We start from the raw sequence: 27,951 nt of genomic DNA, 5'->3' as shown, positions 1-27,951 counted from the left end.
GGCGGTTTGAATGGACATTTGTGCAGTAACCCTTACAGATGTCTGTCAAATCGCCCCCCGAAGTCGGACTGCATTGCCGTTTTGCCGTTCAGCTGAACTTGCACAATTTTAAACCCGCCCTCAATGTGAACCTGAGCTAAATAAAATAAGTGCAATCACTGTGTACAATATATAGATTTATATACATAACCAGCAGATTTGAATTAGTTGTATTAAAAAGAGGTGATTTCTGATTTGTTGATAATGGTTACTTAGAGTCATTGCCCTTTGTGCTGTATTAGTAAAAAAAAGGCCCAATATGTTCTGAGGAGCAGAAAGCGCCTTTCAAAATATTCATTGTCTCACACTTACAGTGTTTATTATTTCATGTCTGCAGCTGCAGTGATATTTCATCAGCTAGGGTCGACCTTTGGACCTGGTAACAAATAGAGAAAATTTGTTTCTTTTTTACAGTCTCAGATTTACTTTTGGAAATGAGGATTTTAAAGAGGAAGTAAACCCTGATGGGCCCTTCGTGCCCTTGCTTCAGTGCCCATGCGCCAATGATGTCAGCGCAAGCGTATATGATAAATATCTCCTGAACCGTGCAGGTGTAGGAGATATTTCCAGTACCTACAGGTAAGCCTTATAATAAGCGTAGCCTCCCTGGCGGTTTTCCCGAGTGTGGCTCGGGGTTTAAATGCAGTCCCATTAGCGGTAACCCCGAGCCACACTCGGGATTACATCGCAGGATCCTGGTGTGGCTTTACTTACCTTGTCCCCGGGATCCTGCGATGTCTCCCGCAGTGTCCGTGGGCTCCGTCCTCCCCCGAAGCCTCTCCGAGCCAGGCTCCGTTCCCTTACAGATTACAGTACTGTATGTAATTATTTCACATCCCTTTTGTCCCCAGTGCTTTGTCCTATGCCCTGCATGCAGTTTTATGTTATATATACTGTTCTTTCTGCCTGGAAACTGGAGATTGTCCATAGCAACCAAAAAGTGTCCCTTTACATCAAAAGTGGCTTTAGACCAGCTAGAAAACAGCGATAATAAATTAGAACACTTGCAGAATTGAGCGATAGTGAATCGTAGGGAAATTTATTTTATTATTATTATTTTTTTTTTTTTATTATTTTTTTAATTATTATATTATAATTTATGTTTTTGTGTTTCCAACTTTATCATAGCCGGGATGTCTACTAGACTCTTGTTTGGACAGATTTAAGTGTGTTATTGTTAATAATTACAGACCTACAATATAAAACGCCAAATTTCCATGCAAAATAATTGTACCGCTTTCAGCACCTAAAATCCAAAATAATCATACCGCCAGGGAGGTTAACTGTAGGTAAAAGTGGTGTAACTAGGTTTACAACCACTTTAAGAGCTGACAAAAATCATTCGAATCAATTGGTTTTGAAAATACAATTACTGTAAAAAGATGCATTTTAATTCACACAGCCTTAATATATTTTAACTAGCATCATATTATGTGATAAACATTTGCATGTAAAAATAAGGTTTTGTAAAAATGGAGTTATACACATTGTACGTTATCCAGATAATCGGAGCCAGGTGATGTATGCTTATAATTTGATATTATTGTATAATTCAGAGTTAGATACAGTTGTACAGATTGTAGAACATGAATTTTGAAAACAGCCAACATGCTCAGTAAGCATCCATAATCAATAAACAGGATGTATGTAACATGCATGCAAATCCGCAAAAGTCAGCAATCCCTATTTGCACCTTTTCTTCAGAATATCAGCTCAAAGTATTAAAGCCAGTGGGTCAAAGGGAAAGGTATTTAAAGAAGAGATCAGTAATTGCAGCCTGCAATGTTTCCCTCATGACAGGTTTCCTTTAAAGTGGATGTAAACACGATTCATGAAATTTGAGCTGGACACATATATCTATAGTGTTTTCTTATCTTTCTCCAAAGCACTGAGTCCCGTGGCTTTCTCCTGCTCCGTAGTTCTGTTATCAGCCAGATAACCTCTGACAAGTTCTCCGTCACAGGAGATAAAAGCAGCCTGAAGTTTGTGTCATGGGAGGTTGCTTTAAATAGATTAGCAGACAGCTTGCCTTCTCACAGCAGAGCTCTGCACATTCCTTCCTTCTTTTGCGGAGTGGGTGTGGGTGTGTGTGCCTTTCCTCCAATCAGCTGTCTTGGCTGTATGCCCAGACTTCACACTCAGTGCTGAAAAGGAAGAGAAAATCTGTAACAAGATGTGTGCTTTCTAAAGGATATATAAAGCTGAAGACAGCAGATATATTGTACATGTAAAACTTATGTAGGGAGATATATTTACTCTCTATGTATCATCTGAGGCTGTTCACTTCACTGGGTAGATGTGAGGGTTTACAACCCCTTTAAACTTAGGTTAAGATCAGTAGTTAACGAATAGGCTCAAATAAAAGTACATCTAAAGGTTCCTGTATGACAGTCTAAATAAGTACCAAATCCAGTTACTATTTGATGCTCAAGCCTCATAAAGTGAAAAAAAACTTCCTTTACCTCCCCTGACTGAACCTAATACTCCTTCATTTGTGTCTCACTCGCTCCACCTCCCCAACACTGCAGCTCACAGTGGGAGAATTTCAGCAACAGAGGCAGTGCTGTCAATCCAGAAAGTAGTGAGCAAGACTGGGTGTGGCCAGGTGCTGAATGACAAGTTACAGATTTGTGAATCAGCAGTGACAATGCTCATAGCCACGCCCCCCTACAACATATTCTCATCCCTCTGTAGTGCAAACAGGCCCAGCCTACATGAGAGTGGCAACTCTGGTCAGAATTCAGGAGCAGTGCAGCATTGTTGCCACCCCATCACAGGAAGCTGCACTAGATGGGCTTTACTGGCTGGATCAACAGATATTTGTGGGACTTTGCAGGGGGCTAAAAGAAGACTGTAAATGTAGATGCACTTATGATTAAGCTTTGTTTTTTTTTTTTGTTTTTTTTTGTTTTTTTTGCAATGGAAGGCCATAATTATACTTATTAACTTTGTGTCACCTGACCTTCTTTTTAGATTGTAAGCGCTCACGAGCAGGCCCCTCCTAACCCTTTTCTTGAATTGTATTGTAACTGTACTGTCTCTTTTTGTAAAGCATTAAACAAACTGTTGGCATTATATATATTATATACATAAAGCCTGTATAACAAATAAAAAAATCAAAATGTGTTCCAATGCATGTCTGACATGTTTAAGGCCCCTTTCACACTGGCAAAGTTCGCTAGTGGATCCGCCCGCTCAGCAAGGGAATCTCTCCGCTGATCTTCACAGAGCAGGCAGATGACCGGTCCGTGTCCGCTCCGCTGATGCAGAGTGGACACGGACACAGCCTGCTGTTCTCTAGGGGGCTATTGAATGTAAACAGACCGCCTGTCTGTTTCCAATCCAATTGTCGATCCTCCAGACAGATGGGGAATGGGTTCCCAACTGTCTGTTTTAAATTGGATGTTGGTGAACATACAGTATGTCCACTGACATCTGCCGCTCCATAGAGAGCAATAAATGGTCTGACTGGGTCCACCTGAAAAAATGACAGGCGCACCTGATCGGTCCGTCAGTGTGAAAGGGGCCTTACACACACATGCACACCAATTACACATTTAGGCAGGAAGAATTCACCAGACCGTGTAGCTAATTATCAGTGGGCGAATCTACACTATATTGTCAAAAGTATGGGGACGCCTGCCTTTACACGCACATGACATTTAATGGCATCCCAGTCTTAGTCCGTAGGGTTCAATATGGAGTTGGCCCACCCTTTGCAGCTATAACAGCTTCAACTCTTCAGGGAAGGCTGTCCACAAGGTTTAGGAGTGTGTCTATGGGAATGTTTGACCATTCTTCCAGAAGTGCATTTGTGAGGACAGGCACTGATGTTGAGCAAGAAGGTGTTCTATCATGTTGAGGTTAGTGCTTTGTGCACTGGTGTGCAGTCATATTGGAGCAGGAAGGGGCCATCCCCAAACTGTTTTAAAAAAGTTGGGAGCATGAAATTGTCCAAAATGACTTGGTATGTTGACGTCTTAAGAGTTCCCTTCACTTGAACTAAGAGGCCAAGCCCAACCCCTGAAAAACAACCCCAAGTCATAATCCCCCCTCCACCAGATGATTCGGACCAGTGCACAAAGCAAGGTCCATAAAGACAAGGATGAGCGAATTTGGGGTGGAGGAACTTGACTGGCCTGCACAGAGTCCTGACCCCACCCGGACAGAACACCTTTGGGATGAATTAGAGTGAAGACTGCATGCCAGGCCTTCTTGTCCAACATCAGTGCCTGACCTCACAAATGCGCTTATGGATGAATGGTCAAACATTCCCATAGACACACTCCTAAACCTTGTAGACAGCATTCCCAGAAGAGTTGAAGCTGTTAAAGCTGCAAAGGGTGGGCCAACTCAATATTGAACCCTATGGACTAAGACTGGGATGCCATTAAAGTTGATGTTTGTATAAAGGCAGGTGTCCCAATACTTTTGACAATATAGTGTATTACAAAAATTAGTTGCTTTTGGTCCTCCCCAACTTACCCTAAATTTTGGATTGCTGTTGCTCACTTATCATTAGGTTGCTGGGGGAGATGTGCAAGCTGGGAAAAGACTTAAAGTGGTTGTAAAGGCAATTTTTTTTTTTTTTTTACCTTAAGGCCCCTTTCACACGGGACGGATCCATGTTGATCCGACCCGTGAACATCCGCTGCTCAGCGGGGATCACTCCGTTTTTCCCAGCTGAGCCGGCGGATGACAGAGCGGGACACGCACACTGTGCAGGGACCACCCTGTCAGATCTCCGCTCTCCCCTATGGGGGATCGGATGAGCACGGACCGTCTGTCCGTGTTCATCTGATCCGCTCTGCAGATGGATAGAAAAATAGAATTTTCCTCCGTCTGCAGAATCGGACCATAGCGGGGATGGATGATATCGAGTGCCAGCGGATGTTCATCCACTGACACCCACTATCTCATAGGGATGCATGTATGTCCGTATTTCATCCATCCGAAAACGGATGGATGAAATACGGACATACGGTCCGCACGTGTGAAAGTGCCTAATGCATCCCCCCCCCCCCCCATTAAAAACACAAAAACAGAAAATGAATGCAGCTACCATATCTAAGAATTGGTAAGCTGCAGTGTATAATATTTTTGCTTTTGTGTTTAGGTATGCTTTAATTACATGGCATTTTATATACAAAAATGTAAGCCTGAAGACTTGATAGCTGAACTAGAAAGCTCAACTGGTCCTACATGAGTTGTGCTCTAAAAATCCCTATCATATAGCAGACACTGATACATAATCTGCAGGGACGTGCAGTCAGGGTTAGGCAGGTGAGGCAGAGCCTCACCTGCCATGAACATAGGAAAAAAAAAAAAAAAAGATCGAGCTTCGAGGGTCCTAGCTCGGTGACCTGGGGTAGGCAGCGGAAGTCCTACCCCACCACTGGTCAAAATTTGGGGCTCCGAGATACGGGGCTCTTTGTGGGGCCTGTAAGAAACTACATACAGGACGGCCAGTTTAAATGTAAGCTGGCACACTCTGTTTGCAGCAGACTGAGAGGATGAGCTCACAGTGCCTCCCACTTCTTATCAGAAGCACTGAGCTTAAAGCGGAGTTATGGAACTTCTGCTTTAAGGGAAGGTGACCCCCTGATATGCCACATTTGGCATGTAATTTTTTTTTGGGGGGGGGAGGGGGGCGGGGAGCAGAAACTCTCTTTTTAGAGGGTTCCAGCTCCCACTTCCTCCTGGGGCACCGCAGCGCTGGAAGTAAGTTCACCCCTCCCCCCTCCCTCTCAGCAATCATCTGGGACACGTCACAGGTCCCAGATGATTGCCCGGCCAGCCACAACGTGCAGCACGGCTCGTGCGTGCCCGGCTGTGAAGCCACAGCCGGGCGCCCACAGTGACAATGCTGGCGCCACAGAGAGGAGGGGGAGACGAGCGGGGCTTCATTCCACTGCATTGCTGGACCCTGGGACAGGTAAGTGTCCGATTATTAAAAGTCAGCAGCTGCAGTATTTTTAGCTGCTGACTTTTAATTTTTTTTTTTTATTCGGAACTCCGCTTTAATGGACAGCTTGAAAGCACCATTGGAACAAACTATTCAATAAAAATGCTGCAGTGGAGGCTGTCCTCTCACTGCAGTGTCATAGAAGGGGCATGTGTCTAAAATGCTCCCTTCCAGCCCAGCCCTCTTAACTACAAGATTTACCCACAATCCCATGTTTTTCTCACACAGTTAAGCGAGAGAATGAGAATCTGCTGCCTGCTGAAAAGGTACTGTTTTAATCAAGCTGAATCATTTTTTTTGCATAATGTGAAAGATGATGTTACGCCAAGTAAATGGATACCTAACATGTCACTCTTTAAAATTGCGCTAGCGGAATGGTGCCAAACTTCGGTACCTAAAAATCTCCATAGGCGAAGCTTTAAAATTTTGTACAGGTCACATGCTTAGAGTTACAGAGGAGGTCTAGTGCTAGAATTATTGCTCTTGCTCTAACGATTGTGGCGTATGTAACCTGCGTGTATCTGGCTCTGATACTAGCCAGTGTCTCACCAGTCACTGACCTCACCGCACGTCCCTGATAATCTGGAGGTTGTTGAATGCTAATTCTCATATTATTATCAGTTGCATTTCAAGGATAACTGAGTAAATGTGCTAACTGCCTACATTTAAAAATGTCAGCAAAATTTTCTTTAAAACCACTTTTAGCTGTTTTATTTTGCAGATCCTGGCTGTAGCACCCTGCTGTTTATTACTCTAGACTTCATGCAAAGACCTCCCATCATCTTGTGCAAGCTTCCATAAAACCATCTACAGATATTAATCTCCTAAATGTCTCCTTTCAAGTAAACATCTGGATAATTGTACTGATTAAAACATTTTCTATCTCCTCATTAATCACAGGACAGGCCTTTCTTGGCCATTATTAAAGTATTAGCTTCTACTAATGTGTTTGCATGGCAAGGTGATGTCAAAATAGCTGAGCAGGAGAGAGCTGTTAAATTATTAATGAGGGCTGCATAGAAACAAAGTAACCTGTGACGGGACAGAGAAATTCCAGGCACTGTTCAAAAGGAGAAAAGTGTGTGGAGACAGGTGTCCGTTTTTCATTGAAAGGAAATTTCAGGTTCGTCAATGTAAAAAGAAAGGTTAAACAGGCATCTAAATACCGTATTTATCGGCGTATAACATGCGCTGGCGTATAACACGCACCCCAAGTTTAGGAGGGAATTTTAAGGAAAAAACTTTTAGGAGGGAAGTTTAAGGAAAAAAAATTACATTTAAATGCCTATCAATGCAGCCTCATCAGTGTTCATCTGCAGCCTTGTTAGTGCAGCCTTGCCCCAGTGCAGCCTTGTCAGTGCAGCTTTGCCCCAGTGCAGAATTGTCAGTGCAGCTTTGCCCCAGTGCAGCCTTGTCAGTGCAGCTTTGCCCCAGTGCAGCCTTGTCAGTGCAGCTTTGCCCCAGTGCAGAATTGTCAGTGCAGCTTTGCCCCAGTGCAGAATTGTCAGTGCAGCTTTGCCCCAGTGCAGCTTTGCCCCAGTGCAGCCTTGTCCCCAGTGGTCAGTGCAGCCTTGTCCCCAATGCTGCCGACATACACAAGTTTAGTGTGTATTTTTAAATATGGCGCCGTGGAGTTCGGAGGGACTCGGCGGCGCTCGTTCAGCTGAACGAGCGCCGCCGAGAACACAGTGACTGGGCGGAGCCGAGATACACATAGCCGAGGGTTCTCGGCTCTTCTCGGCGCCGTTCACAGTCACGCCCAGTCCCTATGATGGACATAACAATGGCGGGACTGGGCGGGACTGTGAACGGCGCCGAGAAGAGCCGAGAACCCTCGGCTATGTGTATCTCGGCTCCGCCCAGTCACTGTGTTCTCGGTGGCGCTTGTTCAGCTGAACGAGCGCCGCTGAGTCCCTCCAAACTCCGCGGCGCCATATTTAAAAATACCCGCTATGTGAATGTCGGCGGCGATCGCTCCGATAGATCACAAAAATAGCGGGGATCGGCGTATAACACGCACCCACGATTTCCCCCTGATTTTAAGGGGAAAAAAGTGCGTGTTATACGCCGATAAATACGGTATTTCGTTTCACCTTTGTAAAGGAAATGAACAACCTTTTTAATTATATACCGAAAAACCTTGGATTGCGAGCATAATTGTTCCAGAAACATGCTTGTAATCCAAAGCACTTGTATATCAAAGCAAATTTCCCCATAAGAAATAATGGAGACTCAGATGATTCTATTTATTCAGAAGTCCTTCAGTTTATAGTCCATATAAAAAGATTATAGCAATGTGATAGCAATGTGATAGCCATAAAATGTCCATCCACAAATGGAAGCCTCCACAAGGGTATTAGAAGCAAAATCCATCAGGAGCTACAGAGTGTAAAAGAGAAGAGAGGAGCCTCCCATGGTCTATGTGGACAGCTTTACCTCGGATGCCTACATACTTAGATGTACCTGTTTTAATCATCGACCATGTGAGTTGCTAAATGTTGTACCTTCATTCAGGGCAGCCATCAGAAATGTTTGGGTCCCTTACACAGCTTCAGATCTGCCCCCCCCCCCCGAGCCTGACCAGCAACATTCCCCAGAGCTTGCCTATGGGCCATCCTACTGAATCTGCACACCGGCCACCTCCCCTATACGCACTCAGCTCTCCCCTCAATCCTGTATATATGTCAGCCCTCCAAATCTGTATATTTGTAATCCCCCTCACACACACCTGTATATATGTCAGCCCCCCCCCCACACCTGTATATTTGTCCGCCCCCTCACACCTGTATATAAGTCAGCCCCCCCACACACACACCTGTATATATGGCAGCCCCCCCACACACACACCTGTATACATGTCAGCCCCCCATACACACCTGTATATATGGCAGCCCCCTCACACCTGTATATATGTCAGCCCCCCATACACACACCTGTATATTTGTCCGCCCCCCTCACACCTGTATATATATATATATATATATATATATATATATATATATGTCAGCCCCCCACACACACACCTGTATATATAGCAGCCCCCCACACACACACCTGTATACATGTCAGCCCCCCCAATACACACCTGTATATATGGCAGCCCCCCCACACACACCTGTATATATGTCAGCCCCTCCCATACACACACCTGTATATATGGCAGCGCCCCCCCCCCCACACACACACCTGTATATATGTCAGCCCCCCCCATACACACACACACACACCTGTATATATGGCAGCCCCCCTCACACACACCTGTATATATGTCAGCCCCCCCATACACACACACACACACCTGTATATATGGCAACCCCCCTCACACACACCTGTATATATGTCAGCCCCCCATACACACACACGTCTGTATATATGGCAGCCCCCTCACACACACCTGTATATATGTCAGCCCCCCCCCCCATACAAACACAAACCTGTATATATGGCAACCCCCCCTCACACACACCTGTATATATGTCAGACCCCCATACACACACACACACCTGTATATATGGCAGCCCCCCCATACACACACACACCTGTATATATGGAAACCCCCCTCACACACACCTGTATATATGTCAGCCCCCCCATACACACACACACCTGTATAAATGTCAGCCCCCCTCACACACACACCTGTATATATGTCACCCCCCCACGTACCTGTATATATGTCAGCCCCCCTCACACACCTGTATACATTTTAGCCACCCCCCAACACACCTGTATATATGTCAGCGCCACCCCACACACACACCTGTATATATGTCAGTGCCTCCCCATACACACCTGTATATATGTCAGCCCCCCATACACCTGTATATATGTCAGCGCCCCCCCCACACACACCTGTATAATATGTCAGCCCCCCACACACACCTGTATATATGTCAGCCCCCCATACACCTGTATATATGTCAGCGCCCCCCCCACACACACCTGTATAATATGTCAGCCCCCCACACACCTGTATATATGTCAGCCCCCCTCACACACCTGTATACATTTTAGCCACCCCCCACACACACCTGTATATATGTCAGCGCCACCCCACACACACACCTGTATATATTTCAGTGCCCTCCACACACACCTGTATATATGTCAGCCCCCCATACACCTGTATATATGTCAGCGCCCCCCCCCCACACACACACCTGTATATATGTCAGCCCCCCATACACCTGTATATATGTCAGCGCCCCCCCCCCACACACACACACCTGTATATATGTCAGCCACCCCCCCCCCCCTCACACACACACCTGTATGTATGGCAGCCCCACATAGACAAATCTGTACACACACAAACCTCTGGCCCCTCCCTGTACACAAACGGACCCCCTCCCTTTCCTTCACAGCCCCTACTTGTAACTTCCTACCTAGTCCTAGCTCGTTTTTACAAAGCTGACATGTTGCTGAGAAGCATAGTACAGGCAGATCACTGTCACACGAGGGGTGCACATGCACATAGTAGCCAGAGGTGGCAGTAAAGAGCTCGATGTCTAAAATCAATGACACGAGAACTGCTGAAACTGTGAGATTGTTTCCATACTGCACAGCACGGATCCCCTTCACCAGTCCTGCCTTCTTCTGGCCCAGGCGGGCCCCTCGGGCCCCGGGGCCCCTTACAGTTGTAACGGCTGTACCCCCCCCTGATGGCGGCCCTGCTTTCATTAAATGTAACCATATTGCTACAGTTAGAGACGCCCCTCTTCTCTTTTATATTCAGTTGTGACGTGCCGCTACTTGTATATCAAGACATCGCTTGTATATCAAGTCAAAATTTATTAAAAAATTTTGCTTGTCTTGCAAAATGTTTTCAAACCAAGTTACTCTCAAACCAAGGTTTTACTGTGTATATATATATATATATATATATATATATATATTATACATTATATATATTATATACTGTATACTGTTCATATAAAACATAACCAGCTTGTAAATAATTTTATCAATATGTTAGCCACTTCAGCCCCACCTTTATGACCAGGCCGTTTTTTGCACTATGGCACTGCGTTACTTTAAAGCGGGATTCCAGCCAGCTAAAACATTTTTTTAAAGTCAGCAGCTACAAACACTGTAGCTGCTGACTTTACATAAGTAGACTTACCTGTCCTGGGTGCCTGCGATGTCGTCCGCCTGAGGCCGACCCGTCCCTCGGCTCTCGGGTCCCGGCACCGCCATCCTAGGTAAGGGAAACAGGCAGTGGAGCCTTGCAGCTTCACTGCCAGTTTCCTACTGCGCACGCGCGAGCGGCGCGGCGATCTGTGAATGGCCCCGTGGTGTTCTGGGAACACACACAGTTCCCAGAAGACAACGGAGCCACTCACCGAGGAGCAGAACATGCCACGAAATAGGAAGAGGCAGATTAGGAAGACTGCCTAGCAACAAGGGTTTCAGGTAAGTATAAAAAAAAAAATTTTTCCAAATGTTTTTTTTTTAAATTTTTTTAGGATTTTTGGTGGATTTTTTTTTTCAGGGTGGCCCCCACTTTAACTGACATGTCCTTTTTTTTCCCCACAAATAGAGATTTCATTTGGTGGTATTTGATCACCTTTGCGTTTTTTAATTTTTTTGTGTTATAAACAAAAATGACTGAAAATTTTGAAAAAAAATATGACAATATTTCTTACTTTCAGCTATAAAGCATATCTACTAAAAAAAATGGAAAAAATCTGCTTTCTTCATCATTTTAGGCCAATATGTATTTTGCTACATATTTTTAGTAAAAAAAATCCCAATAAGCGTATATTGATTGGTTTGCGCAAAAGTTATAGCATCTATAAACTATGGGATAGATTTATGGAATTTTTATTTATTTATTTATTTATTTATTACTAGTAATGGCGGCAATCAGCAACTTATAGTGGGACTACGAGATTGTGGTGGTCAAGTCGGACACTAACTGACACTTTTTGGGGACCAGTGACACTAATACAGTGATCAGTGCTAAAAATATGCACTGTCACTGTACTAATAACACTAGCAGGGAAGGGGTTAACATTAGGGGCGATCAGTGAGTTAACTGTGTGCCTAACCTGTGCTTGTGTACACTGTGCGAGGTGCTTGTACTATGGAAAGGCAGAGATCCGGTTTCCTGCTCTGCAGGAACACAGGATCATTACCTTCCCTTCTCACAGAACGGTGATCTGCCTTATTTACATAGGAAGACCGCTGTTCTTCCTGTGTCCTGAATAATCGTTGGGTACCGGCGGACATTGCGTCCACCAGACTCGCTGATTGGCTTCCGCATGCGCTCCCCAGACCCGGAAGTGCAGGATTACATACAGGTAAGTGAAAAACAAATAAATACTCGTGCTATGTTCAAATTCGTGAAAAAAGATCAAATTATTCCACAGCTGCTGTTCACCAAGTGCTAAACCACTTTACTAATACAGTTCCAATAACACAGCGCTCGCAGATTACAGAAAGTGCATATATCAAACAGTCCAACGTTTTTTTTTTTTTTTTTTTTATATTACATATATGACAAAGTATTTTCAGAAATCTTCAATAAAGTGCTCGGTGCTCCAAATTCCATACAAAAAGTGCTGAAGTGCTTCATAAAGGCATGCTGTGCACTGTGCCACACTCCCCTCCCGCCTCCCCACTCACCAGAGAAAATGGACCCTCAGCTTTTCAGTCTGGGGGTCAGACATGCTTATATCTGGTGATAGGAGTAAAGAGCTTCTAGGTGTCCTCAATAGGGTCTCCAAACTAAACGCTTAGGGCAACTGGGATATCCACCAAATCAGTTCCCTGTAGATTTCTCAGCATTGCACTTGCTGGGGAGTGAAGGCAGGTTTTTTTTTTGCACTGTTTGATATAGGCACTTTATGTACTCTGCGAGCGCTGTGTTATTGGGACTACATACAGGTAAGTGATCCTGCCCTGGAGAGCCACCTTGCCACCATATATATACAGTATACAGTTGGCAAGCGGTTAAAGTGGTTGTAAACCCTTAAATATACCCAGTGAAGGGGGCAATTGTTGTGATACAGAGAGATGAAACAAATCCTCCTACGTAAGTTGTACCTGTTTATCTGCAGTCTTCTCTCCTTTACACCGTTCAAAGTGCTGAATTTATAAGCTTGTCTGAGAGTTCAGAAAAAAGGGGGTGGAGCGCTAAAATTACACTCTGCAAAGCTCAGTGTGGAGATCTCTGAGAGATGATTGGAGGGAAGAGACACACCTCCCTTCACACAGCTCACAGGAACAGAGCTTAGACTCTCAATCTGCTGGAGGTCCCTCCCCGTCACCTGTTTTTTCTAGGTGTCAGGAAAAGTTGTCAGAAGCAATTCATGCTGATAGCAGAGGAATGAAGCAGAAGACAGAAATGACACTTAGTGCTTTAATTGAGACAAGTAGGGCCGAAAAAACTAATCGATTAATCGACAACTAATCGATTATGAAATTAATCGATTATTAAAATAGTAATCGATTAATCGGCCAGTAACATAATGGGGTTAAAAAAGCTAAAATTAGCCCTTTATAGTACAAAAAGAGCAAATAATCTCTACTGTAAATATTACTTTCACTGTTGCAAAGTAAAAAAACTAAGGGCTATTTTTTTTTTAACTCCATTATGTTACTAAATAGGCCTGGTTCCCACCCATGTGTTTTTTGGTGCTTTTTGCAGAAATGCACTACAGTTCATTTAACATTCACATCTATGCTTTTTTTCAGCTGCTGTGTATTTGGAAAGGGACAAGGACCTTTTTCAATGCAAAACGGTACTTTTTTGGTTCAATATACTTCAATGGAGAAGCTGCAGAAAAGCATAATATTACAGTTCTGTTTGAAAATCTGCAAAACAGTCTAGAATTTTTTTTTTCTTTGAATAAAAAAATTTCATCTGAATCTGATGATATTTACTAGATTCAACCTCTAATAGTATATAGAGTATATCTCTTCTGTCTGTTATTCTCAGAGAGGATTAAAGATTTTACTCCCTAACCATATAGTTGGTTATTTATATTTACCCCTGCGTATAAAGATGTTTAGGAATAAATTGCCTTTTTCTAAACTTTACATATTAACTAAATTATACACCACACTTTTTTTAAGGTTATTAACCGATTAATTGATTAATTGAAACAATAATCGGCCAACTAATCGATTATGAAAATGATCGTTAGTTGCAGCCCTAGAGACAAGTACACACTATAGAGGGATATGCTTCATTGATATTTCATATCTGAGGCTTACAACCACTTTAATATATAATATATAGTGGCACATATGTTTATTCTTTATATATGCAGGCTAGATGGCAGAATGGAGTCCCCTGTTAGCCAGATTTCCTGCCTTTAGGAGAGATGGTCCATATTACTCACAGAGACTGAAGAAGAGCTTGGTCCTCCCAAGTCACCATTATCTAAACTTCAAATTAATTGTCAATATTCCCATCACACACGCTCCTGGAATAGGATCAAACATAATGGGTGCTGCAGCAACAACCAGCTGGAGACTGGAACCATGCACAGAACAATGTCAATATTTGCCAGCACACCAGAGATCTTCAGATAGAGTCCAAAAGTTTTTTATTGAAAATAGATCACAAAAAAGCGGTGCAGTCAATGTTGCACTCTTTTTTGGTCCAATCGGCTGCGGGTTGGCTCATTCACTACCCCACAGCACATGTTAATAAAATGGTGGGATGCTGGTGACATCAGCAGTCTTATGTGGACACATGCCCATCTTTAGTTAATGTCACTGAAGTTTAGAGGACTCCCAAGCTCCTCTATAACCACAAGGAGAAGGACCTAGGGCACAGAGTGGGCAAATATGTCTTCCCCTTCATGGGAAAGCTGGAAATGAGTTGAACCCCCTAGATGGGAATACAGTTGAAAATTACAGCAGGATATGTCCAGTACAACTCTGTGAGTATTCCTCCTGTAACACCCAACTTTGGGACAAGTTATGCTCAAGCTCCAATGTTTCTTCTGCACCTTATCAAATTTTTGGAAAAAAAACTTGGATAAAATTGATTGTTAATGTGTAAATCTATACCAAAAAGTTAAGTAAATGTTTTCATTTAATGGTGCTTCTGTAATTTATTTGGTGGGGACTAGCAGCACAAGTAAGCAAAGTTTGGCTGGGTGAGAAAGGTAAGGTATGAGTTTTTCAGCTACTATATGTGCTGAATTTACTATTCATTTACTATTTACTATTCATTTATTATTTTGAAGAAGTTAGCAGTATAGCCTATAGCTGGGGAGTGTGGAGGTTCTGGTCAGGAATGAGTGGTGACCTAGCGAAGGAGGGTCTGCTTGCTTGGCATGGTAGGAAAGGTTCCCTGAGTGCATGTGCACAGCAAGCTGGGCCTGCATATCTCATGGGTCTCAAGTGTTTGGTGGGACCCCCTCCAGGCTAGGCCTAGAACTACTTAAAATGAAGAGGCTTCTCAAAGGTGTGCAAGTGAATGATCCCTGACATGGTCAGAGAGCCAAGATTAGCAAAGAACCTGAAAAAGTAGTGAATCAGAGGGATGGTTTTGAGGCCTCAGACCCACCTTCACTGAAAATTTAATGCAAGGCCATGACAGGGACACTGGCTTAAAAACAGACATCAAAGGGCAGTTCAGGCTGTGTTTTGAGCTTTGCAGTGCTATACAATGGTTGTGCTTTACTGCTTCTACTCACAATGAAAATCTATGAGTAATGTAACCTATTAAAAACAATTCACCCCTTGTGTGACTGATATCTCAACAGTTGTTAAAGCGGGGTTCCACCCAAATTTTGAACAATATCTGTATGTATTCTCTTCCTTGCCTAGATGCTGACATGCTGTTTAAAAAAATTTAAATCGCCGTAATGACCTTTTATTTTTCTATTCTTCTTTGCACTTCCTGGTTCTCCTCCCATGGGAGTAGGCTTGTTTCTAGCCTCTCCCAGACTCCGCACAGTCTCCTGGGAGCTAGTCTCAGGCTTTCCAGGATGCCACTGAGCATGTGCGGGAACGAGCGGTGAATGCTGGGAGGACAGCATTCACCGCATCCAGGAAATAAATGCTTGTGGGCTTCAAATGCCCACAATGAAGATGGAAACCGCCTGCAGTGAATAATATAAGTTATTCTTTCCGACGAAATCTGACACAGGCGGACATATTACACACAATATGTGAGTATGTAATGCTGAGAAGAAAAGTTTGTGAATGAACTCAAAAAAAAAAAAATGATAGATGGGTGCACCCCCGCTTTAAAGCAACTCTGCCACTATGTGAAAAATAAACACAAGCCAAGCCTGTAAGGAAAGCATGATGAAAGGTAGTTGACACATCTGAAAGTGTCAAATACCCTCATCCCCTGCTGAGCTTGGTGGTTCCTTCCACATTGGGGCCGGTGAGAAAAAAACAATGAGCACATAGGAAGACCAGACATCTTACACATCTGGACTTTTACTGAATGCTGTAGAGTCCTCAGCAAGTATATCTTAACCGCTTCCTGACCATCTTATAGCAGTTTTACAAAGCTGGACAGGCTGCGGTACACACTGGCCGACTGGCCGATTTTGGACGGTTTCTGTTGAAGGAGCCGATACTGTCCGATATTTGGCCAGTGTGTACCAGCCTTTAGACTGGTTCTTATAAAGGAAGAACTGCTCCTAAAACCAGATATAAAGTTGTCTTCTCTTCTGCCGATTCTTACACACCTTGCAGAGGCCCCTAAGGCACAGGCTGTCAAGACTAAAAATGTTTCTCAGGCTAATAGAAAGGGAGGAGTACACTAAAAGCTTTGTAGATAATAGCAGGAAATGTCAGCGTAGGATCTCAAAAAAAAAAAAAGTGAGATGAACTTTGAGAAACCAGAGGCAAGGTAGAAGAGAGGAGAGAGATAAGATTTACATGCAGATTACTGAGAGCCACATTGCCACAAACCTACAGAGAGAAACCTAGCCTGAAATACAGGAAATGTTCAGATTTCAGTAAAATATTAGAATAAGCTGGCGTTCAACAAAAATCTCTGAAATATTTTGGAGATCCAGTTTAGGTATTAAACCTAAACCACTGTGCAGGTCACACATTTTTTCCGTGAAAGAAATTCTACTTTTATCCTAATAACTTGCCACATTTTAAAGTCTAAATGCAATAGAAAGAGGATTTAATCTGTCAGAATCTGTCGGCCGCTAGCACTGGGGCAGTGCACTTGCAGGAAGTTAGAAAAAGTCCTGCAAGCAGCATCTTTCGGGCGGTGAAGGAGGGGTGTATACACCGTTCCTGCCCATTGAAATCAATGGGCAGCGTTGCCGCAGCGCATGCAAAGCGCTTTGGCAGCAGCGCTTTGCGGACAATTTTAACCCTTTATTCGGCTGCTAGCACTGGGGCAGTGCACTTGCAGGACGTTAGAAAAAGTCCTGCAAGCAGCATCTTTCGGGCGGTGGAGGAGGGGTGTATACACCGCTCCTGCCCATTGAATTCATTAGGCAGCGCTGCTGCAGCGCCTGCAAAGCGATTCGGCAGCTGCGCTTTGAGAGCGCTTTTAACCCTTTATTCAACCGCTAGTGGGGGTTAAAAGCAGCTAAAAAGCGTCGAAATTACAATGGTAAAGCGCCGCTAATATTAGCGGCGCTTTACCGCTAACGCCCCCCTGCCCCAGTGTGAAAGTGCCCTTAAAGTAGTGAAATGTTATTATGCAAAAGAATACCCAATCATATGCAAGGAAAGTTAAAAAAAACATGAACATGGGTGGATGATGGAAGTCATCAAAGCCTCACGTCACACTCTGGAGAAAATCCCCATGCAAAGTGCAACTTCCTTTGCAAAGTGAAATCCATTTGCCATTAGTAAATCCAAAATCTTGTATTTGCATGCCTGTATATGGATTAAGGAACATAATAGGCAAAGTGTGATTTTGTAGACTTAATTATCTTGCCACCAGACCTTTGCCAATTTTTAGAAAGCTGAGACAGGTGTGGCTTCACCTTGAAAGTTGAAACTGGAGCACAAATCCAACCAGTTTAGTATGGCACAGAGTGTGGAGGGATTATCTACATCTGTCGGGTTTTGGTTACTTTCTTCTTTCCAGTTTGAGGCTATTTTACTCATTCAGACAGAATGGAAAATAAAGAAAAATCTCCCCAATTTCTGTCTAATTGAGCTTAGTTTCAGTCTGAACCTAAATTCATCTGAACACCAAAGTTAGCTGTTTTTGCCAGGCTATTGAGCTGCAGGCAGAAGATTCACACACAAAGGGGTAGGGATGCTCCTGACCAGGGCGGACACCAGCATAATGCTGTTTAGGCAGCCGCCTTATGGCGCCAGGATGGAGGGAAGGAAAAATCCAAATCCCCAGCCACTTGCTGGGGATTCGGATTCTTAACCCCTTCCAGCCGCCTATACACACCTATTGTGTGTGCTGGGAGCTCGCTGGGCAACGCGCTCCCAACAAACAGGCTGGGTTCTCACACCGAGAGCCCTGGGTCTCATATTAACGATCAGGAACCAAGACTTCCTGATCACCTGATCACTGTGATAGCCTCTGATTGGCTATCACAGTGATCAGTCATTGTGCAGCCCGCCCCTGTGTTTTCTTTCTCCTCTGAATGAAGAGAAAGATACATTGTAATAAAGATACATTGTATCTTTCTCTCCTTGCTTGGGGAGAAAGATGTAAACAGACAAAAGTATGGAAAAAAAAAAAATATATTAAAAATATGGAAAAAATAGCGTGATCTAGGTCAGTATCAGAGTTAGTGTTAACGTCAAGGTAAGGGTCGAATGTCAAGGCCAGAGTCAGTATATTTTGGGTAATATTTTTTTTTTAACTTTTTTTAAAATCAGTGTCAGTGTGTTTTAGGTAGGATAAAAAAAGCAAAATGCGCACTATTGTTTTTGGGCCCTACTAAGGGTTCAAACAACAAATAACATACACATATGTGGTATCGCTGCGATTGGCAGGAGCAGAAGAGGTTTTTTTTGGGTTGTTCTTTAGTGGTAAGTTATGGTAATACCAAGAAATATACACTTATGCCCTGTACACACGAGCGGAAATTCCTCCAGCAAAAGTCCAGTGAGAGCTTTTGGTCCGAAAATGCAACCGTGTGTATGCTCCATTGGACTTTTGCTGGCGGAATTCCAGCCACCAAAAGATTGAGAGCAGGTTGTCAATTTTTCGGTCGGAAAAAGTTCCGATCTGAAATTCCGATCGTCTGTACCAATTCCGACGCGCAAAATTCCTACGCATGCTCGGAAACAATTCGACGCATGCTCGGAAGCATTGAACTTCATTTTCTCAGCTTGTCCTACTGTTGTACGTCACCGCGTTCTTGACGCTCAAAAGTTCAGCGAAACTTTTGTGTTACCGTGTGTATGCAAGGCAAGTTTGAGCAGAATTCCATCAGAAAAACCATCCAAGATTTTTCCAACGGAAATTCCGCTCGTGTGTACGCAGCATAACTTTAAAATTTTTTTTTTTTTTTACTATTTTGGGCCAGTTAATAATAAAAAAAAATCAGGAGCTATCCATTATCATTTACCAGCAAATGAAAGCCCAATTTGTCCTGAAAAATAAATAAAAGTTAAAATCCACCTGGATACATTAAATATGAGGGACGTTCAAATCAAACCAGGACTTTTAATTTTTATAGGTATAAAAAGGCATGCTAGCATGGTGGTACTATATGCAGTAGTAAGTAGCAAGTGTGTCCTATTACTGACTGATAGGCTAAGGTGACCAGATTTTTAAAATGAAATCCAGGGACATTTTTTTTTTTTTTGCAAATGGTATTTTATAAGCATATTTTCCTCAAATGATTTAGGCAGTGTATGGGTTTATGGAGTGATTGTATGATATACATATTATTTCTCACATTTTGCCCATGAGATTAAAAAAAATGCTTCTTATAATTTTTGGGATATGACTACCAAATGTTAAGATGATAAGATGCATTTATTGATATTATATATAATTATACAATTATATATTTCTATATTCTGTACCTTCTCTCTCTCTGTATATACTGCATCTCCCCTCTTTCTCTGTATATACTGTACCCACCTCTCTCTCTCTGTATATTGTATCTCCCCCCCCTTTCTGTATATACTGTACCACTCCCCTTTCTCTCTCTGCATATACTGTACCTCCTCTCTGTATATACTGTATCCCCCCTCTCTGTGTATATACTGTATCCCCCTCTCTGTGTTTATATTGTACCCCCTCTCTGTCTGTATATACTTTATCTCCCCTCTCTAAAAATACTGCAACCCCCCCCCCCCGTATACTTTAACCCCTCTCCATTTATAAACTGTAACACCCCCCTCTCTGTGTATACTGTAACCCCCATCTCTCTAGTATATACTGCACCCCCTCCCCATCTCTCTGTATATACTGTATCCCCCTCTCTCTCTGTATACTGCGACCCCCCCCTCTGTATACTGTAACCCCCCCTCTCCCTCTCTGTATACTGTAACCCCCCCCTCTCCCTCTCTGTATACTGTAACCCCCCCTCTCCCTCTCTGTATACTGTAATCCCCCTCTCCCTCTCTGTATTTTGTAACCCCCCCTCTCCTTCTCTGTATACTGTAATCCCCCCTCCCTCTCTGTAAACTATAACCCCTCCCACTCTGTACCTCAGCAGTTTGGTTCTGGCTGTCCATCATGTGTAGTCTCTCTGTAGGCTGCAGCCAATGGTCGGGTGTAGTGTGGCCTCTGAATGCTCCTCCAGGAGTGTCAGTCTGGGCCCCGCCCCCTCCCTTCTCCTTCCTTCCATTCAGCAGAGCGGCCAGCACAGCTGTGTGTCTGTGTGCAATCAGCTGTGCGCCACTCGGGGAGATCTGGACTTTATCGGCACTGCAGGGGGAGAAAAGCAGTGACCGCAGCCCGTAGTTGGACCCGGCAGCCCCTGCCTGCAATCCGGGGACAAATCAGGGGATGATCTTGGACCGGGGACCATGTCCTCAGTCCGGGGACTGTCCCCGGAAACCAGGGACGTCTGATAACCGTATGATAGGCTGCACACATATCACGGGCCAGTCCAGAGAACATTAATCAAGATGTCAGACAACAGTGTTAGTGCATATATGGAACAGCCTGTGGTGATGAAGTTTCTTGTGAACAAAGGCAAAAAACCCGTGGATATCTACAAAAGACTTCAAACACAGTACAGTGATGAGACGCTCAGCCGCAGTAAGACATTTAAGTGGTGTAAACGTTTCAAAGATGATCGTATGTCCGTCAGTAACGATCCCGGGTGCTTTGGTTCCCAGCCTATAGAGGTATTGCCACATCCCCCTTACAGCCCGGACCTCACTCCGAGTGATTTCCACTTGTTTGGACCCCTAAAAGAGTTCCTCGAAGGTCAGCAATTCAGCACTGATGACAAAGGGAAGCAGGCTGTCCTAGGATGGTTCAAGGCGTACTGACAAATGTTTCTATGCCGAAGATTAACAGGCATTAGTTAATGCTGAGATGTGTGTATAAATGTAGCAGGGGAGTATGTCGAAAAATAAATGCAGTATCCACTCCTTGAAATGTATTCTTTTATTATATAAACTCCCCTTGTAGTTGCAATTATATGTACAGTTCTACTAACATGTCAAAGTTGCAAAATTTTGTTCAGGCATTAAGATTTGTCTTACCCTCCCTCACAAAGGGGTTGAAATTTCTGTATTCTGTTCCCTAATGCTGTGCCCTCTCTCCTATTGGGTGGCAGCTGCTAGGTGAGGCAAAATAAAATTTCCACGCTGCGCCTGGTAGAAGAGAGGGTGCGGTGCGGAAGTTTTCGTTTGCCTCACCTGCCAGCTGCTCATAGTCAGTGAGGGAATGCATAACCCTACCCCCTCATTACGCTATTGGTGTGCACAGCCTATTGCATTAGGGTGTGCACCCCAAAGCTCGAACACACAGGCCTTTCTCTGCAGCCTCATCTGCAATGGACAATGAATAAATGGGAAGTGCTCTGTGCTGAGCGGCTTCCGGTTTATTCCCAAACTGAAGCATTAGTAAACACAGTTTACTATGCTTCAGTTATGAATGGACACAGTGAGTGAGTGTGTTCACTGTGTTTATTTAGAAAAGGAAGGGGATGGTAAATTACATATTTACTAGCCCCCTCCCCTGCTCTCCAACCTGAAACAAGGGGCGGAATCTAGGACAATAGCAGGAATCGGCACCACACATAGTGATTAGGGTGTGCCCAGCCACACCTGGCACACCCCCATGCACACTCATATGCATTATACACTGCTGTTTAGTGGCAGTTCATCACAGCTCAAATTTTCAATGCTATGTGAAGTCCTCATCACATTATGAGATCAATGTGAAGGAGGTACCAGAGTGAGAGGGGAGTGGCTGGAGAACGATGGGGGGGGGGGGGTTATAGAAAAATGCACCTTCAACTGTGTAGACAGAAATCCTTGCACCGGTCCTGCTTGTGACATCATTGATCTATGAGCACATGGTCAAATTAGGTCAATGTCATGTCATGATTATTCCTTTTATATGGAAAATCACCCGCCAACAGCTTCATGACTTCCAGATTCCGACTGAACCCAAGCTCATCTAGTGTCAACCAAACCAAAAAGGCAAAGGAAATCTACACAGAGATCAGTAAAAAAAAAATAGTAGCAGAGTGAGTTGATCTGTAAGGATTGTTTTCATCCACTCACTTCCTGTCCAGATGATGGGTGTCAGTTGGAACAGGAAGTGAGGAAAAATCTCCTCAACAGAGAAACAAAAAGAAAAAAAAAAATCTCACTCAAATATCTCCTTATTGGGACACAGGGATTATTTCTAATAGATTATCTCTATCCAACATAAAAAAAAAAATGTTTTGGCCAAAGTCAGCCTTTAAAAAATTAGACCAAGTACAGAACTCATAATTAATACGAGAGACTTAATGAAACAGGGACTGTTTGGTTATGTAAAATGCAGTTGGCACTCGGCAGCTATCATAGCAGGTGCTACATTTGCTATAAATGGACAATTTATAAGCAGGGCAGACAACTGGGAAAACAGGACAGAGAGGGGACGCTGGCATTGCAGAGACCGGTAGTTGATTTCCTATCAGATGTTGTACAACATGTGATTATTGATAGCTGCTCTTCTGAAAGAATGCCAGTTGGCAGACAAACTAAAGTCTCTCATTCACTAGAGATTCTCTCCCTTACAGTCACAAACACGCTCCTCATTTTTAATGAGCCACTGAATGACTGTTTAAATCCTGTTACTATCCAGCCCTGGGGAGTCATTGCCAGGCACTAAACTGTCACTCCTATACTAATGACTGAAGGACAGTTAGCTAGTATTTTTGTCAAAATTCTATATAATTATAAAGTTGGTGTAAACCCTAACTGAATGACATTTATTTTAGTAAAGCATTGTGTATTATAAACATTTACCGTATATATATTTTTTTAAAACACTTGTTTTCATCTATTGTAGTGTCTTAGTACCTTTAATTCCCTGCAGCCTCTTTGCAGTAATTTGCTGTCTGCCTGCATTCTAGTGAAGTCTGCATGGCATATTTCATGGCAGGTTTCTTGGTGGTGAAACAGCAAGTCATATTCTCAGCAGAAACCTGCATGATGGGGTGACAACACAGAAGAACAAATTGGACACAGGGACAGAGTGTTGTCACACAATAACAAAAAATGCCCAAACAAGGACCCCATGGCGGGATCACCAGGTATTAATACAAAAAAATCTGCAGATTTAAAAACATTCAAAATGACATTTGAAAATGTACTACGAAATATTGCATAGGATATTTCATAATTCAGAAACTGTAGACTGCAGCAGCAAGCACCTAACTATAGCCATGCTAAACCGTGGCGTTGCTATATGGTCCAGAGCTGTCTGACAATGCAGTGAATTATGCAGGTAGCAATTTCATTTGGAAAAAATATATTTGTTCTAAATAAAGGTATATAGAGTCTGGGAACCTCTCTACTAGAGGAATGTTCTATAACAGTGATGGCGAACCTTGGCACCCCAGATGGTTTGGAACCATGATTTCCCATCATGCTCAACTACACTGCAGAGTGGATGAGCATCATGGGAAATGTAATTCCAAAACATCTGGGTTCGCCATCACTGTTCTATAATATGGAGACTGAAGATACCAATCGCCTATAATCTGGTCAAGCATAGTTAGGCCTCTCGATGATGGGATCCCCTGTCTTTTAGGGCAGAATGTAATGATCACACTCTCAGATCCCACTACTGTGACAAAACGTGATTTATTACACCCTCAGTCTCGCCCTGTGTAGAGATTTTCCTGCTCAGACATCAATTTAGGTACCAGCAGACTGACAGCGATCATTACTGGGGCAGATTACCTGAGTAGTTAACTCTTTACGCACAGACACAAACGTGTTCTGCCAGAAACATGCGCTGTTGAAAGCATCTGCTGTAACAATTCTGACATTTAAAGAAAATGTCTATATATCACTTGCTGCCATGCCCAGGCAGGGATGTAACAGAATTTACACTATGATTGCTTCCTCAAAGAGGCAGAAGTGCTTTAATTAGGCTTACTATCGATCAAACCTAGTTGCGTAACCTTTCCACGGCAAATCTATAATCTCACAGTTATTTGTAGATATGATGCTACTAATATAATTAATATTAGTAATTAATATTAATTAATATTTTGAGATGAACATATATAAATCTCATGTTCGAGTCCAGGGGTTTTTAATCTGGATCTATGGACCCCTAAGTGGTCAATGGATAGGTTTCAAGGGGTCTGTGAGGGTCAGATAAAAAATTACATTTACATTCACTAAACAGTCCTCCCCCTTGGCCCAATCAATGGTTTCCCATTGAGGCTATGTTCATACTGTTCCAACACAGAAGTTGCATGACTTCTGATCCGACTTCACCCTACAACTTCATGTCCGACTTCCATGGGACCTCAATGAATGGGACTTGACTTTGATCCAACTTTGATTCTGGTATGGATTGTAAAAGGGAACCCCACGCCAAAATTTTTTTTTTTTTAAAAACAGCGTGGGGTCTCCCCCCAAGACCATACCAGACTCAAAGGACATGGTATGGAATTGAGAGAAACACGTTTTTTTGTTTTTTTTTTATTTTGCCATGGGGTTTCCCTTCAATATCCTCAGAGCACAAGTTGCATGCCACAAGTCAGATCAGTTAAGATGATTGGATGCGACTTAAATTCAAATCAATGGACTGAAATCGTGCCCAAGTCGGACCAAAGTAGTGCAGGGAACATTCTCAAAGTCGGACCAGTTAAGAAGGCTCTCAAAGGGAACCATTGATTTTGATATGTCATGTGACTTGTGCTCTGGAAGTCAGAGCGCATGTCAGACCAGCGAACCGGCCCTGAAAGACATTAAAGGAAATGCACCCTGTCACTGTTTATAGCGCCGACCGCTAAGCATCTCTTGACTCGTTGTTGGCCCATGTTTACCATTTCAGTTTGTATCATCGTTCTCTGCATAACTGCCATTTTCTGCCACTCCATAAAAGCAAGTGCTAACTCTCATTATATAGTAGTAGTAGTAGATTTGAACAGAATTAAAATTGTTTTGTTTAATTTGTAAAAAATGATTGTATTTTATTTTTGTGATGTGTGGTCATTACTTTTTGTATGAATAGGAGTGAGTTTTTGCTTACTTTATTCAAACTTTGTTTGTGTCATATACAGTATGTATTAGACAATTACATTTCATTAAAATAAAGTACATATATTCATTGCATTCAGCATTGTGTTTATGTGAGTATTACAGGGGAGGGGGGCTTTAATGTTAATCAGATTCTTAAAGGGGTCCATGACTTAAAATGTTAAAGCGGAGTTCTACCCATTTTCTGCACTTTCTCTGTATTGTACCCACTTAGCTCATCCTTTTCCCAATGGCATTTTATTTTATTTTCTGCTTGGAAATACCTTTTCTCTGTTACATCTGCCCGTCCCCGCCTAGGCGATTACATCATTAGGCAATTCGCAAGGGTTGCGAATTGAGTCCTTGCGAATTGCCTACTGCCAAAATCGCAAAATGCAAAAATTGCATTATTGGAAGAAGGAGAGCCGCGCAACAGTATTACTGTGCATGCGAGAGATTGGGAGGTGCATGCTGGGTAGCCAGCTGCACAGAAATCCAGGAAATGGACACAGGAGGTCTTCAGATGCCCAAAGCTAAAATGAAACCTGCCTGCTTCCGAGATCTATAAGTAACAAACAATTTTTAACCACTAGAGGACCAGCCACCGATGTCCGCCTGGCACCAGCGATCGCTCCTGAGAGAGACAGAATGGAGATCTGTCAATATAAACAGACAGATCTCTGTTCTGTCAGGAGAGAGGAGACAGATCTGTTGTTCATACTAAGTATGAACAGCGATCGGTCTCCTTCCCAAGGCAGTCCCATCCCCCCACAGTTAGAATCTCTCCCTAGGACACACATTTAAGCCCTTGATCACCCCCTAGTAACCCATTCCCTGCCAATGACATTTATACAGTAATCAGTGGCTATTTTTAGCTCTGTCCCAAAAATGTGTCAAAAGTGTCCAATCTGTCCGCCGCAATGTCGCAGTCCCGCTAAAAATCGCACATCAACACCATTACTATAACAATATACAATAATAAAAATGCCATAAGTATATCCCCTATTTTATTTTGACGCTATAACTTTTGCGCAAACCAATCAATATACGCTTATTGTAATTTTTTTTTACCAAAAATATGTAGAAGAATACATATCAGCCTAAACTAAGGAAGAAATTAGTTTTTTTATATTTTTTGGGGGGATATTTATTATAGCAAAAAGTACAAAATATTGTTTTTGTTTTTTTTTTAAATTGTCACCCTTTTTTGTTTATAGCTCAAAAAATAAAAACCACAGAGGTAATTAAATACCACCAAAAGAAAGTGCTAAAGGCATCAATTTTGTTTGGGTACATCGTCGCACGACCGCGCAAACGTCAGTTAAAACGAATTGCCGAATTGCAAAAAATGGCCTGGTCATTAAGGGGGCAAATCCTTCCGGGGCTGAAGTGGTTAAAGAAAGTAAAAGAGCAAAAAATATGACATGTTAGAAATGTTCATGTACAGGTTTGGACAATTACAAAAAAAAAAAATGTTTGGGGGACTGGAACTCTGCTTTAAGAACCACTGTTCAAAAGCGAAAGCATAAAATATTATATACATCCATTTTGGCAATATATTACCACCAACATCTGCTAACAAACAGCGATTGTAACTTTTTCAGATGTGTAACGTGTAATATAAATCCTTGAAATACAAGTTTTTATGCTGACACCAGAGAGAAATGCTCAATTGTAGATGCCCCAAGCCAAGCCCAATTCTATGCCGAGACTTGTTCACTTTCATCTACTTGCTGACTGATAGATCAGGTGTTGGGGAGACAAAGGTTTCTTTGTGAATACAGGTTCTTGCAGTAGGTGGCTTTTGAAGTAAGCAATAATAGGAGATAAGGTCTTACTGCAATAAAATACCTTTCTCACATTGAGGGAACAGTGACTCAAAATTGTATCCTTTAGGTAGGTAGAGAATCGATACAGTCAGAATTATGTTCAAAGAGTATGGCATTGTAGCAGGAACTACAAATGGGCCTATGTTCATTCAATGCAAAATTATTGATAAGTGATTCCAATTTCCTTTAAACCACACCTACATCTCTGCTGAGCGTTGTGTATACCACTTTTTATGTGACCAATTACACAAATGTTTTGCAATGCAGTTACAAGTACACAAAAACACACATACCTCCCAACTTTTTTTGAGATGAGAATGAGGGACACCTATTAGCAAAAGTATGTAGGCATAGGACACACCCCCTGCCTCGCCCCCTTAAAAGGAGAATTACAAAAAAAATGATTGGGTACACCCACACATACTTTTTTTTTTTTTACCACTACTATTCCTATATACCCACTTTTGAAATCTACAAATGCAGCAATTTAGAAACTGGTGCAAGATTTAGACTGGGAAAAACACTTTTTGAAAGATT

General features: G+C 42.8%; 1 long non-coding RNA gene across 1 annotated transcript; it reads right to left on the bottom strand.

Moving 5' to 3' along the window:
- Positions 1-823: 823 nt before the first annotated feature.
- Positions 824-27,731, bottom strand: LOC141107003 (uncharacterized). Its single transcript, XR_012235870.1, has 3 exons — positions 27,708-27,731; positions 23,408-23,532; positions 824-2,183 (listed from the first exon to the last, which is right to left on the bottom strand). It is a non-coding gene; the product is annotated as an uncharacterized lncRNA (long non-coding RNA).
- Positions 27,732-27,951: the final 220 nt, after the last annotated feature.

This window comes from Aquarana catesbeiana, linkage group LG01 (genome assembly GCF_042186555.1).
Source record: "Aquarana catesbeiana isolate 2022-GZ linkage group LG01, ASM4218655v1, whole genome shotgun sequence".
NCBI classification, from domain to species: domain Eukaryota; kingdom Metazoa; phylum Chordata; class Amphibia; order Anura; family Ranidae; genus Aquarana; species Aquarana catesbeiana.
The sequence above is the reverse complement of the archived record's forward strand: the minus strand, read 5'-3'. Positions and strand labels throughout refer to the sequence as shown.